This window comes from Aphelocoma coerulescens, chromosome 4 (assembly GCF_041296385.1).
Source record: "Aphelocoma coerulescens isolate FSJ_1873_10779 chromosome 4, UR_Acoe_1.0, whole genome shotgun sequence".
Lineage (NCBI taxonomy): Eukaryota > Metazoa > Chordata > Aves > Passeriformes > Corvidae > Aphelocoma > Aphelocoma coerulescens.
The window spans coordinates 41,214,709-41,233,380 of NC_091017.1; the positions used below are offsets into that span (position 1 = coordinate 41,214,709).

At 36.8% G+C, this 18,672-nt stretch overlaps 1 long non-coding RNA gene across 6 annotated transcripts in view; it reads left to right on the forward strand.

Annotated features, from left to right (window-relative positions):
• LOC138109746 (uncharacterized) overlaps positions 1-18,672 on the forward strand; it is a 233,093-nt gene that overhangs the window by 117,331 nt on the left and 97,090 nt on the right. For 5 of the 6 annotated variants that reach the window (XR_011150698.1, XR_011150699.1, XR_011150694.1 and 2 more), the window contains exon 3: positions 10,909-10,972. This is a non-coding gene — a long non-coding RNA (uncharacterized lncRNA). Of the gene's footprint in view, positions 1-10,908; positions 10,973-11,260; positions 11,358-18,672 lie in introns of all 6 variants that reach the window. The other variant, XR_011150696.1, reaches the window with a different exon arrangement.

An 18,672-nucleotide genomic window follows, 5' to 3' on the forward strand; every position in this document is an offset into this window, starting at 1 on the left:
ACAATGTTTCTGAAGCATACTGAAATGTCATGTTCTGAAAATTCAGTGGGTATTTTTTTTCTCCAGAGAATTAATTTCATACTTTACCTTTTAAAACTGTCTGTGATGTTAGATGACCTGTACGCTGACTGAAGTGGAGGCTCACTGAAAAAAACTGTGATAATTCGTTCAAAACGATAACAGTGTTTTGTGTGGGGATTCAGAGGAGATAATTTCCTCACGAAGAATCTTCTGACTTAGCTTTTAAATTACACTGATGACCAATGAACCCTTTCAGTCCAGTGCTTTGGGTTTTTTTCCATCATAATCACCAAAGTTCATCAGGAATAAATGGTAGTAATAACTCCCTTTAAGGGATTCATACAGTGATGGAGAACACCACTTACATGATTCAAAATACTCATACCAAATAAAAGTTACTAATAGTAGGTACTGCATGCTGTTCAGTCTTCTGGACAGAATTAGTGAATCAGGTGTTTTTTGGGGAGAAAAAGAGCCATGAATGAAAACATTTTAACTATCAGTATTCCTTCCAGCTCCCCACCAATGCAATGTTCACCCATGTGATGATGGCAGCAACTGGGAGCTGCCATCCCTGTTTTTTGGATGCACAACTTCTCTCCAGCTGCTTTGCTCTGCCACTGGTCTTTTCTGTCTGCCAGCTGGAGTGATATACCTGCCCAGATGGCAATGCCCCAGCTCTTTGGAAGCAGAGACCAAGGATGGAGATGTAACACTCAGAATTAGGACCTAAGCTTAGAGCTGTGCATACCACAGTTTTACACATGCACCACATTTCATCTTTTTGATAATGGCTGCTCTTATATATACTTAGAGTTGCAACTACTACTGTGAAATCAACATCATATCACCACTTGTTCATAAACATAAAGGATGGCTTCAGCAAAAACGTTATACTGAAAATAGATGGTTTCAATTTGATTGTTACTGTTTTAATGGCATAAATTCTATTATATCCAGTGACTTTAATATCTACACAAATAACTTTCTTTTTCGGGGCCACATTCTTGTGTCTGAAAGAAGTATTTTATATTGCAGGATGCTCATCAGATCTGAACAAATACTGGGTTAGTTCCAGAAGTACCAAAGCCAAAAAGAATATAAATGTAAGCAGTTTCTAGGACTAGTATCAAATCACAGAAGGATATTTTTACGCTGCATAACTGCTGTATTCACAAAATAGAGGCCATCAGAAACACAACTCTCTGCATACTACTACATCTGATTTCAAAACAGTTGGATTGTTTCATAATGGAAGTCCAATTAAGCTTAGAGTAACCTTGCTTCTAACACATGAAGTTCATCAGAAGCGAATTAAATTTTACTAAACTGTATGGATAGATTTTTTTTTTAATGAATGTGAAGCCTACTGAATACATCATTAAGTATTTTTAAGAGATAATACTGTCCTCTGAAATAGTTAATAGAGCGGATAGACTGAAAATTCTCTTTTTCAATTTGAATGTCAATTGTAAATCCAAAGTCTAAATGTTCTTGTAAAAAAGGATGGTCTGAAAGGAAGAGTATGTATTCAGTGGGGCACTAATAGAAAAATTGGAAAGTGTGTATGAATAGACGTATCAGATGAGTCAGGGATAAGATACTTGCCTACTGAAATATTGTGAATTAAGTGCTCGTATTTCAATTACATCTTCCACCTGGGTTTTCATGGTTACAACAAATACAGCATTATTTATTGCCAGCTATCTTGAGAATGGTCTGGGAGTTACCCTGAATCACAAGTTAGTACAAACCAAGAGTATCATGTGAACATTTGGAAGGGCTGTGTCTAGGTAAGGTTTTAGCTGCATGGGAGTGATATACTGTTTTAGCCTCAGCTCTGTGCAAGAGATGGACAGACTGATTAAGGAGAACTGAGTAAAATGAGTAAAAATGAGCAGAGGTTGGGAAAATATCACTGGCCTAGAAAGACTTGTAAAAGAAGAGAGAACAGTTGGAGGTCTTTGAGTATTCAGGTGCTTACAGGATTGTGATAAAGAAAAGTAGATGATGTCTACACTATGGATTAGAAAACAGATAAAGTAGTTGATTTGCACCTCACAAGGATGTTTAGATGACAGTAAAACCCTTTTTCAAATGACGAGTTAAAATAGACGGTTCTGCACTGGAGATCTTGGAGCAGGTTGCACTGTTAAGGAATGACATAGCTATAACTAAATGTGTTTTAAGGCAAGGGACTAGATTAGGTCAGACTGTGACAGTGTGGCTATTGATAGTCTTTATGACATCGAAAAGTAGTTTAGAAAAATGACTGTACAGCACAGAATCTGTATAGAACATGTTAAAAAGCAGGTACACAAATATGCTGTCTGAACTAGGAAATTTAAAAATGGGGAAAGCAAAAAGTCATCAACCTTCAGAATATAGTACAGTATTAATTCTGTTGTAATAAGAAGATACAGCATCCACCTGCCAACAAAAAGAAGCCCATCTTAGGAATAGATAACTTATTTCTAATTTGATTTTTAGAAGTCTAACACTTTAACACTTTAAAATAATTTCTCTGTAAACACATACATTTTTAAATAACATGTAGAGTATGTAACTTTAAAAAGTATGCTAAAATTCCAAGCTCTTCATGGGGAACCAACCAATGCCATAGTGAAAAATAGGGCTCTACATTTGTTAGCATTTCCTGTTCATTCCATCTACATATGTGCAAATAACTGTACTGGTGTAGATGAGGCACTTGGTGATATGGTTTAGTGGTGAACATGGTGGTGCTGACTTGATGGTTGGACTTGATGATCTTAGAGGTCTTTTCCAACCTTAATGATTCTATGATTCCATGATATTAGTCTTGCAAATGTATGAACTGTGAGATGTTAATTGATTCCTACTACTGTGTTATCTAATACATCTTTATACTAAATGCATGACAATTCCAGAGCCTCATGCTCTTGAAGTATCTTGAGGGTCCAGGGTATGACTGTAGGCTTGGGGTAGTGTGGGGTGTGTGAATGGGGTGGTCACAGCAGGGATTTGGGTGAGATGGTGGTCTGCCACCCCAATAAAGCTGTTTCTGCTGCCTGGGCTTGCTGCTTCCAGGGGTGTGTGGAGGGAGGAGCGGCAGCTTGGTGGTGTGCACTCTGCCTTGGGGAGAAGGTGGCCAGACTGTGTGAAAGGATATCTGCCAGAGTTACTGTTTTAGAAACACAGATATACAGTGTTTGGTGTGTTTGTATCAAACTGTGGGGGACACCTTGCTGGCAGATACCTCTGTTCATTGTCCAGGCATACTCTTGGTAGCTTCTGCTTTTTGTGCTGTAGTTGCCTTCAGGTGCTGTGAGATGACGAGCTGACAAATAGTCCTTTGAACCAGACTGTGTGTGCTGTCTTGTATCAAAGAACATCTGACCAAGGCACAAGCATATTTTCCTTTCCGGGGCTTCACAAGTAGAAAGAAAGTTTACTTCAGCTCTTGCTCTGAGATGATTCCCATCAATCAGGAGTGTTGTAGTAGCCCAAAGGATGGATCCTCTACCTGCCTTAGCTTGTTCCAGTGGCATTGCGGTAGAACCCATGAGGAAAAAGGCTACGGGCTCTGATTCCAGGGTTGATCCCTCTAAGGGGTCTATCCCCCAAGTTCAACCATTCAGGGCAGCTCAACATTCAGGACATCTATGCCAAGTAACACTGGAGTGGCAGTACCTACTTTAAGCCATAATGGACACACCTTCCAATATTTTTCACTTTCAGTACAGAGTAAGTGCTGATGCAAATGCTGTGCAAATGGCAACTGTGACTTGATGTTCTTCTTTGCACTGGGCTTCACCCAGCTGTATTTCCCCCATACTGCTGTGTAAATGAGAAATTTAGAGTTCTATTAGCCTGCCATAGTGAATAGACATGTTACAGCAATGCAAAAGATGTCTAGAGCAGGATCTGCCCATGAGGCCTGCTAGATTTTGCCCCAGAAAATATGTCAAAGTAGCAAGGAACTGTTAACACACAAAAAAGCAGAAAACTCTATCCTCTTTGTTCCTCCCAGCAAGCTTGTCTGTTGAACCCTGCCCATAAGCAGACTTTTCTGCCTATGAAGAAAACCAGTTTTTAATTTTCATTACAAGTTAAAGACAGTAAGTAAAAATGCACTGTTGAAGTGAATATTGATCAGTTCTTCAACATGCAAACTCAATACTGTCAATGCAACGAAATATTTTTGGTGCAAACAAAGTGTGTTTTATATCTACATGGTCAGTATAACAGCTGCCACTTTTCAGGTGACAGTCTAGAGTTAAATAGGCTAATGAGTCAATCCATCATCATTAGAAATCAATGGAAAGCCTTCCACTGGCTTAGTGAATAACTTCATCAACTGTCATTGTAGCAAATGCTCTTGACCTGTGCATTCAGAAGAACAAAATAATGAGCACATTCTGCCATTCCCATTGAACTCTTCAAGCACATCTGGTCTGTTTCCATTGTACAAAAGACTTACCAAGGGGAGAATGAAGCTTCAGGGTGCCTCTCCGAAACACTGCTAGTCTGCACATACCAAACTGGGAAAGGCAAGTAGTAGCTCCTTTTGTTGTGAGATCACCAAAAAGGTAGACAAAGTCACGTGTTTGGTTTTTCCAAGCAGGAACCTGGGTAAATCCCACATGGATTGTATGAGGTTTCATAAATGTATTTTGCCTGCAATTCTTCTGAATTGTATAGTGCTGCTGAACGAGCACTAGAGTCACCCAATACATGTTTCAGTTTTCTGTTGCTTCTATGACATATGATTCTCTCCAATTAAAAAAATAATATCCATTAATTAATCCTTATTTTTGTTATATAATAATCCTACACAGTTTTTCTGTAACTGTGAAGAACATTATTCTGGATTTTATGGGTGATTACAAATATTCCCTAAAGCTTATTTCAAGTGGTTTTCTAGAATAAACTGCCATTTTCATGTTTTCTGTGCCTTTGCTCTGAGTAAGACAGTATTCTCTTTCTCAAAGTCCAAAAGCTTGTATCATCCTGAGTGCTCAGCATGTTTGAGTTTTTCTGAAGAAAACTGCAGTGGCACTGTTGGTGGCATGAAACACTTAACACTTCTTGGATGTGATGCGTGGCTTTATGCACCCTGTCATTTTTGCATAAAAATCATTAGGATGTGTTACTATGTCAGCATCATAAAAGACCTACCTTGTCTTATTGTGACCTAAGAGTTGATGCATGTTGTTCAGTAGCAGGTCTGATTGAATTTTTCATGCACTCAACAAGGACTTTATTTACATTTTGTGAATTTTTAGAAGAAGAATACAGGTTTTTTTAACTCATATGATTAATGCCTCAATCTCAGCATTTCAAATGTGTTAGACACAAGAGGGGAAAGAAAGATGGTGCCAGTCTTAGGTCAAATATAATTTTTTCTTCTTCTCCTTCCTTCTTCCACTTTCATCAGGACTCATCTTTGTCACAAACTGCACTGACTTTTTCTGACATTGCAATGGCTCAGGTCAAAAGAAAGTGGGGGAGCAAAAGAGCTGTGGAAAAGCACTAAAGCCCTGAAGTGCTCAGGAGCTGAGATCCTGCTATGTGAATCCTGCAGGTCCTACTTTCACCTGGCTTTCTGCATTATTCCTTTCTCCGCCTAAACGAAGGAGAGGGAAAAAGAAGGGAATAGGGTCCTTTCCAGTTTCTTGTTTTTAACGTATTTGTGGTTGTGTAATGTGATTGGTACGAATGTAAGTGTCGATGGACTTAAACCTGAAAACATATATTAAAAGGGGAAAAAATGTGGGACAATAGAATGTAAGTATCAAAATACATCTTGTTGTAAATGCAGCTAACATTTCAATGTTAATAGTCTACCTCATAACTTGAACTGACTCAAAATGACAGATTACTGATGATTAGGTTAAAATCAAGTTAAGTTTAAAGGCTTGCATCTTTTGATAATTTTTTTCTGCAGATGAGAATCTCAATATTGCACCATCTATAGCCCTTCCAATTTTGTGAAAATGTCATGCTTTTGAAGTGCAAATAGCGGTGATTTCTTTGCTTTATCCACAGTAATTAAAACAGGGCTTCTTTGCCCTGCTGTATATGTACATCCTCTATTTTATCTTTCAGCAAATCTGTTTTACTGCAATAGCCTTGTAATTGGGAGTCTATGCTTATCTACCCCATGCCCTTCTTTCTTCTTTTTTGAAGATTGTAGTATTTAATGCTGGAGGTTGTTTCAGAATTTTGAAATTTGTATCTGTGGATAAATACAAGTGAGTTTTCCAGCTTTAAAAAAAGCAGCTTTTTGAACTATATTAAACACTCATAACGTTAAATTTATGTCATTATTAAATAATCAATATATGCAGTTTTAATCATCAGAAAGTGGTACCCTAGGTTTCCTGTTCTGATTTCTAATAAATTGCTGTTTAAGCTTCTGTAGATTTCATACTTTTGGCAGATACAATATTGGGTGAAATATTTAATGAGATTAATGAATTTATTTATGTTTTCCTTTGTTTATATTTTTAAACAAAGCTCCCTTTCTTTTATATGTCAGCAAAATTAAGCTAGCTGTATCTAATTTCAGATATGAACCAGCGTGGCCTCTTTTCCATACAAATTTAATTCAGTGTAGTGTGTATAATCCATAACTCAGAATAGCATAACAAAAAAAGCCATCAAAGATTTCCATTATGAATAAAATAGCTGCTAGATAAGGTAAATATTCAAGACAGATGATAGCGGAAATTAAAATTTTATAATTGGCCTTCTACAATTCTAAATTGAGAAAGACTTTCTCCCCATTCCATCTATTCTTCATAGACACCATTTATTACATCTTTGTGTAAGGGGGAAAATTTATTAAAGGGTTTTTTTTAATGGATTATTACGATGCAAATTGCTGCTTGTAGTGTGTGGTGTACAATGCTGCTAAGAAAGAAGTTAATCAGAAGAAGAATGGACAGCTCAGTGGACTATAAATGGGAGAAGATGCCTTTTATTTGTAAGGAAGGCCAGTTTAAATCTGGCTATGTGTTGGTGATCTCATTTATTTTCCAGTAAAGACAAAAATCACCATATATGATAAAAATGATCACTGTTCATGACAGCAATCTCTTTTCCTGATTAATTCCTTGTAGGGAGCATAGATTAATTAGTAATACCAAATAAACATTACATGATGTGTCCTGTGTAGTCAGAAAGTACCTTTGCTCTTTGAATGTGTAAAAAGGAAACAAAAAGGGAAACAAGAGCTTCCCAGCTCATGTTCAAAGAGGAGTGCTTGTGATTGCATAAACCCCAAAGAGAAGGCACTATGTTTTATTTAGCATATTGTTTCTTGTTGTGTTTTTAAGGGCTCATTGTCTTTCCTTCTTAGGTCCTGTATGTGCATAGAGCACAAATGACCATTCTAATGACCTTTTATAGTTTTGTGCTTCTTGGTGGCAATTTTAGGGATAAGCAAATCATGGGCATGAAAAAATTCTTGGGGAAATGTGAGTGGAAGGATAATTGGTACTAAAAGCAGTATATGGAGAGGCACTTCTCACATTTGGAATGGAGGCAGTCTTTAGAGGCAGGGGAGCATGATGGAGAGGACAAATTCATACTGGAAAGGAATACAAGAAAACTGGGGCCAGGGGGAATATAAAAGGAGAAAAGTGAAGTTTCACCATACTGACCTACTGGAAATGATACCAGAAGACTGGATTACTGGGTAACTCTGTACTGTGGACAAGAAATGCAAAAATACTTGATGCAGTGCTAGAGCTATCAATCTGTCTTGCTTTTTTGATTTTCTAGAAATTCAAATTTTCAGTTTTGCATAAAGACTTTTCTACCTCCACCTCATCCATTACCTTCATCTCTCTCAGATGCGGAAATAGGGAATATGTATCAGAAAGCACCAGCCACAGAAAAAGATAGCAACTGTTGTTTAATGGAATGAAATAAGGCATTCAGTAAGTACTGAATAAATAAATCAAAAAGTAGCTGGGAGTTAGACATACTAAAAGAGCTGTCTGAATTGTGATGCTTTCTTTGCATACTGTTTTGCCTATGTTTGCCTGAGAACGTAGGTGCTTTAATGCAAAGGTAAATGAAAACAGGGATTCTCAAGTTTTAACAGGCAAAGGGAGCTTGTAATGTAACTTACACTATGTCTTTTCTCAACAGTAACTCTTGCATAATTTATTGTTCCCTCTATTGTTTCCAGAAAAGAAAAAACTTGCATATTCCTATCATGTTAGATGTATATGCTTACTGAAAAATCTGTACATCAATACTAATTAGTCATCTGTACTTACAGGCTAACTGACAAGACACTAAATTTCCTTTTCATCATGATGGTGCTCCTGCTGTCATTAAGGAAAAGTCTCTTAATGAAATGTGAACACCCCAGAGTGCTGGCCTAGAGTGTCTTTGAGCAATGGCTCAGAGCATTACTGTGTGATGTCCCCGGAGTAAAGAAGGCAATGAGGAATTCACTCTGCAGCTGGGGATGCTGGGAGCCCTGCTGTCACCCTGCTGTCACTCTGCTGTCACTCTGCTGGCTCTTGTGGGCCTGCTGCTGCACTTACATTTCTGATACTAATTAAGACATGGTCTTATTTATATGGGACTATACTATAAATGTTACATAGTCTTACTATAATTGTGGTTCATTGGAGGACCTTTTGCAAGACCATAGATTAGCAAAAATGAGAATTTTGTTGTGTTGGATTTACAGTTCTTATGCTGCTCTGGATTTTGATGTACATAGGACATAATTTCTTGGGATAAATTTTGAGATAGTACAAATACAGATTTAGCTGAGAAAGCAGAGATATTTTCTCCTCACTGAGAATTATTCTTAGGAGTGATATCTCTGGTATGAAAATGCAAGACTTTTTTGTTTGTTTTTAAAAGTAGCAAAAAGCACTCTCCCAGTTTAATAAACCTTATGAAAATCCTGTTTTGAACATACATCAAAAATTCATACATTTACAGGTATTTGAAGTATACAGGTTTAAGTATCCATTAAAAAAAGAAAAAGTTTAATCAGTCAGCTTTTTTAAAAACAGCCAAAGAGGTTTACTGACCTGAAGGGAAAGAAATCTTCAGTTCTAGAACCATTAGGGAAACTCTCTGCTTAATGTTGACTGTTCTGGAAAGCTGTTAAAGATACTGAAAAGAAGTTTATCTTGGAAACCACTCTGTGATAGCAAATATAGCAGTTCAATTTTGAATATGTAGAGGTATCTGTGATTAATAATTTACATTGTTTTGATATGTATCCTACTCTTTTTTTTTTTTTTTTTCCAGTGCAGTCTTACTGGTAGTGGCAAGAAAGAAGTTAAAGATATCAAGAAAAATAGCTAATTTAGACATTGCCAAACTCTGAAAAAATAGAGGAAGAGTTATGCTATTACAAGGAGAATGGAAGTTATTCATTAAAAGTTTTTGACATTTTTTTCTCACTGCAAAATTGACTTGAAAGAGTAATAAAATACAAGAGCTTACTGAGTTTTGTCTTGAATACAATCATCTAGGCTTATTGTCAAAAACTTATAAATATTGGACAGGCGATGCCTTGGCTGGAATAATCTGCAAATCCCTGCTTGAGTGAACCCAGGAGACCAAGGAATTGAAATAGTGAACCAGGTGTGTTAACAATGACAGGCCATTAAAGAGCAACACATTTATTACATGGCAGTTTTGGGCCATCAAAATAAGATGCTGAGGGTTAAAACTGCATTGAGGGTTAGGCTCATGCTGTGCACACGTGAGCCATAAATAAGTCTCTCCTGGCAGTGGTTGTCTGGTATGTCACAAAAGTGAATGACTGGCCCTGAGGAGCAAAGCAGGGAGCTTGCAGAGCTGCGTGAGGTCCTGCCTTTGCAGCTGTGCAGCAGTACTGGAGTAACTCACCTGGTAGGGGTGACTAGTGTGTGGATACTATAGCTCATTGGGTTGATGTTCTTTGTCCTTTGGGAGGAAGAGGCACGGTAATGTATAAATTGCTGAGGAATTTGTATTTTATTTCATCTAACCTATTGCAAAATGTGGGCTGAGTTAGGATGGTAGGAAGTGATGCTAACAGACAGTGGCTAAAACATGGCTGAAATCATTACTTCTCATTACTTCTGTCAAGTGACAACAGTGGGTTGTTCATCCCTGCTCATTTCTAAAATTAATAAGTAAAAATTACTCTGCTTTCTTGCTCTTTGAATGATTGAGGTTTTAACCATCATTTTTAGGCTTCTAAGCCAGTGAAACAGAAACTTCTAAGTGGGTCTGAATGACTCAATAGTATTATATGTGCAACTTACAAATGACCTTCAAGATGTGAATGGGATACAAGAACTGTTGGATACTGCTTTTTTAATGACTCTTTTTTTCTTCCTGAATAGCATGTTCCACAATTAGATCGCTCCCTGGTTAGTATATTGACATAACACTTTTATATGCTTAAAGCTGAGAACAGCTAATATGTATAACAGCATTCATTTAATCATTTAACTAAATAATTATATCCCCAAGAAACAGCCTGATGTGATGACATGCCAAAGATGACAGAAAGAACTTTTAAAATCTGCAGTGATTTAATTAAATAAACACATTTAATATTTGCGTAGAGAGATTATATTATTTATAATTAACTTTCCAAATAATTTATTTTGCAGCCTGTCGATTTTCTCCATATCATTCTGCCTCTTTGATAAATCCAGTCACATTTGACAGCCAGAATCTGGCATTTAAATATGACCATAGCAGACAGAACAATTATTCTTTAAAGAACATATCCTGAGTGACATATTAAAAAAATCTTAAAATCAGTGCCAACAGCCACTTTTGCCTATAGCAGTCATAGATCTGGCCATTTTGAGGCCAAACACACTTTATTACTATTTACTGTATTCTGATTAATTTTATCCACAGCTTCAGGAGAACTAAACTCTCTGGATGCCTTCTCATAGGAAGTAGTAGTCAGGAAACCTTACAGGTGAGAGAAAAATTTATCTTTTTAATGTTAAGTCAGTGAAGGTGTAAATTCTTTTTACGTTACTTTAAATTTATAGCAAAGACCACATACATCTCATTTTTTTTATCATCACTCTATCTCACTACCTAAATTCTTCTCTGCCTCCAACTGAGTTGTTGATCTTTTCTTCTGGCTTTCCTAAGAAACACAAAGGAATTTTACTATGTGACTCTTCTACTTTTACTGTTTCTGTTCACTCAACCTCTTCTCAAGCATGGAAAATGATGTGTGCTTCTTTCTTGTGAGTAGATTTCAGTAAAAGCCCAGTACAAGTTGCTTGAAAGGTTATAGTATGGTGAGAATTGAATCTCTCCTTATCAAATTGCCTTCATCCTGCTTCATCCAGGTATGTCCATCATAATTTTTCCTACTGTTTGACTTCATGACATGACCTAGTTCTCTGTTGTCAATCTACTTCCAATAAGCAAGGAAGCATGAAAGAGAATTGCATGTGAAGAGAGACAGGGGAGGGGCATACAGCAAAGTGGAAGCTGTTCTGGAATCAGTGTTTCTCCCTTCCACCCTCATTATGCATCAACTTGCTACTGAAATTATTAAAATTAGATGCTATTTCTTTTTCTGCTTAATTTTTTTTTTTTTTTCCTGAATGGCCTTATGGCCATATAAACTTCATATTCAGTGTTCCTAAAATGTTGATGCTAAGTGTTGAGAAATACATGCTTTCAGGAGTAAATATCGAATGCAGAAGAGGACTAGTTAAACAAAATCTTTAATATCTGGACTCAAGGTACAAATTCTACACCAAAAGTCAAGTTGTGGTTTCGACCAGACATTCATTTCCATGACTTAATCAAAGAAAAAGCAAGTATATGGCTAGTATGGATGCCTGGATGCTTTTGCCAGCAACTGTTCTCTCAAGACCTCTTCTTTTCATCATAATTGTTACTCTGCAGTTAAATAGAATATAGGGTCCTGGTGGGCTGTTGTGAGCAGTCCCTCCCTATTATATGGGTTCTACTTTTTCTTAGTTGTGGTTTTAGGCACAACACTGCTGTTGACATCTTGGTTACCTTTTTCATGTGGGGATTGAGCCACAAAGTAGTTAGTGTACATTAATATTATTAGAGATAGTACTCAGTTCCATTTGCTTAGAAATCAAACACTTTTTTTCTGAACTGCAACTACTTTTAACTAAACATTGTAGTATTTCTCTATTCTGCATGTCTACCCAAAGGTATATTCATTTTCTCTAGGTGTATCTGATAGCAATACCATCCAAACATTGCTGGGTGTGATGAGATGCTTTTTTAAATGTGGGTCCACTGATTTTACTGACATTAAAAAGAAATAGAAAAAGTTAAGCTGTTTTGATTGCCTAATGAAAATTATTGGCATACTGGCTGCAGAAAAGCTTTCTGCTAATAAACAAATAAATAGCCTAACTGAATTGGAAAAATAGTCTTGATTTAAAGGTTCAGTTTCACTGAAGTACCATAAGTCTTTTGGAAGTGATGGAGCAATCTTGTGAAACCTAAATCTTATCTGTGATGGCTTCTATTCAGATATTTAGTGTGTGAAATACTCATCTTGTCAGAATCATGATGGATTCTATGATTTTTATGTAGAATGTTGCTGTAAGGAGCTGTATTTTTTGACTGTCAGGTGAAAGTGTGGTATATATGCAAACTGATTTTGTAAAGCAACATCTGTTTGCTTTTTAGGGCCTTATTCTGGTAAAAGCCTCTGCAAAGTCATAAAAAGAGATTAATTTAGGGTAAAGCTCATTCCTTTTAATACAGCCTAAAGACAATAATTAAACTTTTCCAAATGGAAAGAAATTCACTCAGAATAGTTATGGTAAGTGAAACATCCTGATGTGGATGAATGTGTCAGGTGTGGCAAAATAGACTTGGCCAGGTTAAAATTGTACTGATACATATCTTTACATCAAACCTCGATCCAAGATTTCTTATATTTTATTTTAGAACATTTATTCCACCTTTTAATCTGTGTCTTGAAATTTCTTCTATTTCTAAGCAAACTCACTGGAGATGGATGTTATTGGACAACTCTTTGGGGCTTTCATGTTTGTTGAGAGTCTTCTGAACTTGCACAAGCTCCTTGGTATTTCCATATTCAGTTGATGCTCATAGATACACTGAGCAACAAGTTAAGTTTTCAATTACTGTGATTTCCATTACTCTGTCAAACTATGAAGCAAATGTGGCAGATTAAAATGTAGGCAAAGAATGAAGCCAATGGCATTTTATTTTTATTTAGGGAGGCAATTTTCAGTTAACTCAGGCCATCCATAAAAACCAGATGTAAAAGTTAAATGGGAATTGGTACTTCCAGGTATTGATATCTTGCTCTCACTGAATCCCATGTCAATGAACTCTAGTACAGTTCCCAAGTATTTGCATGATTAGCTATTTTACCATTGTTTATCTCTCTGGTGTTACTACTTCTCACGTTTTCCATATGATGATGAACTAATGAAAAATAGTTCCTCATGTGGGCCATGTGTGAATAACTGTAGCATAATTTTGTACTAAAACAGTCCTGTTAAACTAAAATTACAGTTACATTGCCATACGTCAGCTATTATGCCTTTGTAGCAAATGGGAAACCAGCTCTATTATTGCATATATTCTTTGTGTTGATGATAGTAGTAAAATGCATTCAGAACCAATGAACCTCAGATTTCAAGCCTAAGGCATGTGACCAGTATACCAACCTGCTGCTTTCTAGAAATTAAGTGTGTGGCAAATCCCTGAAGCATTTCACATCTACCATTTCCTTTGACAGTCTTTCACAGGATTTCACTGATTAATTGTCAGACTGAGTATGCTTGAACTAAGTCATTAATTTTGTCTGAAAAGGTATCATTCCATAGCACTTTCTCCAGCAAGATGATATTGCCTGCATTATTAAATACTTGCTCTAGTGCCTGTCATACATAAACCCTCTGCTCCCTAAGTGCAGATCCCTTCTATTTACCTGCCGTTCACGGATAGAGACAATAAACTACGACGTGATTTTGTACTTCAGGTGTCCTTTGATGAAACAATTTGTTTTTGTGAATCTAAATGAGCAGTAAATGATGAAATTAGGATACCTTGAAGGTTTTTATTGTGTTAGAAGTGCTCATACTTAAATTTTTGTGTATGAATTTTTGCATAATTTAACCAGAGTTCCCCATTTTCCCTGAAGGAACTCCCAGGTCTCTTAACAGTGGCCTGACAATGATGAAGTGAGTAGGAAGAATGGAGACATACTGAAGAGAAAGGGAGTTAAAATGTACTTCTTTTGCTATAAAAAGTATCATAGCATATTAGAGACTTTTGACAAATAGTTTATTTTCATTTTAAGTATAAGTAAAGGCTTTGTTTATTGGCATGCACAACTACCTTTATTTATCTGGTGTGATCTTACAGGAGGTAATAAACTGCTGAGGCTTTTTTTTTATGAGCATGTCAACAGACTAATATGAAGTGTTACACTCAATAGAAGGAATAAGGATCCTGGGCCTTATTAGTTTAGGGAGTGTTCCCTACACAGTTGTTTGCCTGAAAGGATCCACATTATTTACTGGACAATGTAAAGCAGTATAGAACACATAGTCTTGGCATATTTAACACTTTATAAGCACAGTGTGTATAATTTTAATGCCCTAGTTATGAACATCAGATCCTGAGGGAAGTGTGAAAGCCAAGAAGAGTTCAGTTTCTAAAAACAAAGAGAGCTTTAGTTTGCAAGATAATGTACTTTTCAGTGGTCAATGTCTTCTTAATAACGGAACATGTTAATGGAGCACATAGATCTGAATTAAGACATCTCCTTCAGTTTTCTCCAGGGGAAACTTCCTCTCAGTTAGAAGGACTTCTGTGGAAATCAGGCACAAATGGATTGAATGCCTGTGAGGTAACCCTCCTCAATTAGAGCTACAAATTATTTTGTACAGTTTTTACATTGCTGCCAGTAAAACTTGAAAAATATTACTTATTTTGCCTTTTATAAAGTAGTCACGGATTGCCCAGATTTGATTGAAAGTATAGATTGGGCAGCAAAAGCAAGGAGTGTGATAGCTGAGTAGACAGGGATCCATTCACCTTGGCTTTTAAATTCTAGATTGTTTGCAGTGTTGGCTTTTGGAAACATCGCCTCCACTACTTTAAGTGTATAAATGGCAGACACTGAAAACTGGTGCTACTGGCAGAGTAAGGAACATGAAATCTCTTGACAACAAAAGTGAACTCTAGAGCAGAAGTAGCCCTTAAAAAGATCCTAAAATGGAGCCATGAATGTAATAATCCTTTAAATGTGATGAATAATTAAAAATAGCCAGTAAACATATTCTCTAGACTACCTGGGAAATAATAAGGGACATTTCATAAAAATGGAGATTCTTAAAAGTAAGAGACATCACATGAAGACAGCAGAAGGTGGACTCCAAGGAAGAGGAATGGGTTGATGAGGAGGGGCTTAGTTGATACACAAACAGAAGAGCTCTTGACAAAGATAGGGAGAGCTGAAGAGCCACATGGAGTTAAACTGATCCCAGTTAACCTTTGAGTTTAGTTAACCTGTAAATGAAAATTATCTGTATCTGTCTCAGTAAGTCTGTGAGCTGAAATTATCAGAAGCTGTGGGGTTGCTTTGCAAATATATTCATCTGGTTCTGCTACTGCTTAAGCATTCACTTTTGGCCACTGTTGAATAGTATATTGGGCTAAATGGGCTTCTACTGCGAGCCTTTGGCTTGTATGTGCTTAACTGACGCAAATAATTCAGTGAGGAGAAAAAGAAGTTAAGTTTTATGAGTTAGTCATAGTTTAGTCATAGTGAAAAATATAACAAGATCAACCTATTTTTAATTATATATTTTGAAGAAAGATTCTGACTTTGAAAAAGGCTAGCAAGATGGAGCACTAAAGATTAATAAGCTGTTTGGTGTACTGTGTACTCTATATGAACATTGTATGACCACATAACTGCACATAATATTTTCACCCCATAGTCTTAGTATTTGACAGAAATTAGTTGGAAAACTTCAGCTGAATTTGAGATGGCTCTGACACTATTGCCAGGTTAAAACGAGGCACATGTTCAACTTTGGTACGTGTATTTTGTATTTTTAAAAATATTTTTAAATTTATTATTTTAATATTGTTTTATAAAAAATGTGAAGATCAGACCAGAAAAGAATGGTTATCATTGTGGGAGGTTCATGACATGGGCAAGTGGAAGGCACAGCTGGCAGTGGTAGAGCATTCTTTAAAATCTAAGCAGTTTTCCACTTGCAACACATGTTGATTTACAAGCACAGGCACAAAAAGTAGGGTGATTAAGGAATTTATTCTCATTCATTGTACCCTGTAGGCAAATGTCTTCAATATTTAACCAAGAGATCGATGAAAGCAAATTGTTCACTGACAACCAGCTAGTTACTTTCCTTCAGGTGAAATACTGCTCTAAGTACTCTACCATAATGAGGACACTTCTCCCTCTTTATTTTCCATTACTTCCTGCATTTCTTTTCCTCCCTATTTTTATTACCTCTCCTTCAAGAGTCTCCTTACAAGATGAAACTGGAATTATGTGGAACCAGCTAGTTGCTACTGAGTCATATAACAGTCAAGCTCCAGTAGGGAGCTGCATGTTTCAGTTTCATGTATGCTGATAAGTGCAATTTCAAAATGAAATATAGAGCCCAGAGTGTACAAAAGTATTTCAGGAGGATCTGTGTGCAGTCTCCCCAGCTGGGCACTGCCATTTCACTTGTAACACCATTTTATCCTTTGTTGGGCAAAGAATTTTCCAAGTATCACTACTAGCCAGTACTGGAGGGGGCACAGTCCCTGTGAAAATGATGTCAGCATTTCCAAGGGGGTAATGGTACTTTCTCAGTGCACTAAGGTCAAGTCTGATGTTCTGTATGATTTTTTTCACAGAATGCAGGTAGTGATGAGAGACTCCTCTCTTGTCATATCCTCTCCTTGCTATGGAAGTGTGACAATAGTTGTGAAATTCTTTAAATAGCTACCAAGCTGGGACACAGTACATTTCAAAAGTTGCTGTATACATTAGAAACGAACCATCTTTTCATCTTTTGTGCCTTTGTGGCAAGGAAAGTGGCGACACATTGTCAGCTTACAGAATTCTACATGAGAATTATTTGGGCAGTTATTTTTTCTGAGGGTCATAGATAAGGAGCTTTTGATTCTTTTTAGCCACATTTACTAAATTTTAAATTGCACACCTGTAAACCTGAAGAAGCTGACCCATGTGGTAGACAATCAGCTTACAACATCACACCAGTATTTAGAACATCCACAATCTTATCCCTCTGGCATTTTACATATTGCTTTTGTCAAGAAATGACTGTGTTTGTTTAGCTCTCATATGTCAGTTGCTGGTACTAGAACCTGACAAATCACTCTTCTCAAGGAGTAAACTGGCATTTTTCACCTCTCTTCAGCAGTTACTTCTCCAGGTGCTAATAAGGAAACAACAGAAAAACAGTTTCAAATCAGGAAAAAATATATTTAAATATAAACTGCATCTGACTGCTCTCTATAGATATTCTGCCCTGTCCTAGAAGCTTTTCTGTTTTCTAGGATCCTGTAGTGCTTTGCTCTCTACAAATAGAAAACCAAACATATTTCCTGTAGCATTCTCTTTGTTATCATATGCCATTGTATGTTGTGAAAATCACTTTATAAAAGACTTTTCAAAAAATCTATAATCATTATTTGTCCAAGTATGCTCCTTGCTTAGTTAATAGAACTCTAAGTGCTCAAAATTTTTATAGAGAATGTTTTGGGGAAGTTCTTTATTTTCAGATAATTTTCTTGCTTTTAAGAAATATGATTTTGGAGAAAGTGTCATTACCAGAACTGGTAGCTTTAATTCAGAAGCAAGAAGTAATAGTGGAAAAAAATAATATTGTGCTGCTAAAAGTACTTACTAAATGGTCTCTGAAGACATGCCTAGAAATAGGGGGGGATAGTAGAGAAGTATTTTTTTAATTAAACATTTATTTCCAGTCTTCATTATACATTGCAAATATTTTCCCCCTTAAATTAAAGGTTACATTTCCATTTATTTTAATAGCTTGGTATTCCACCCTGTTGATTATTTATTGAATGCAATCATAATACTAGGGTAAAATAGACTTGGTCAAACAGATCTTTAAGGCAAGACAGAAATCAACATGGCAATTTTGACAGCCAGAAAATCACAGCAGTTCAGATACACTGAGGTTTTGTCCCTATGACCTGTGCATGTTGTTCAGTTCTCAGTCTGTCTTTGATGGAAATTTGTAATAAGTGTCACTCTCTGGAATGCCTGTACCTACTAATAATAATGTAAGAAGGGTGGGTTTGGATCAGGTCAGATGTTCATCTAGTCTGGCATCCTGTCGTTGTAGCAAATGCTTAGGGAAGGAGAGAGACAACAGTGGTACTTCCCTGCTGTGTCCATCCAATTTCTGGTTTTAGTAGCTTAAGTACTTAGAGTCATGGAATGGTTTGGGTTGAGAGGGGCTTTAAAGGCCATCTAGTTCCAAATCCCCTGCCATAGACAGGGGTGCCATCCAGCAGACCAGGTTGCTCAGAGTCCCATCCAACCTGGTCTGGAACACTTCCAGGGATGAGACATCCACAGCTTCTCTGGGCAACCTGTTCCTGCACCTCAGT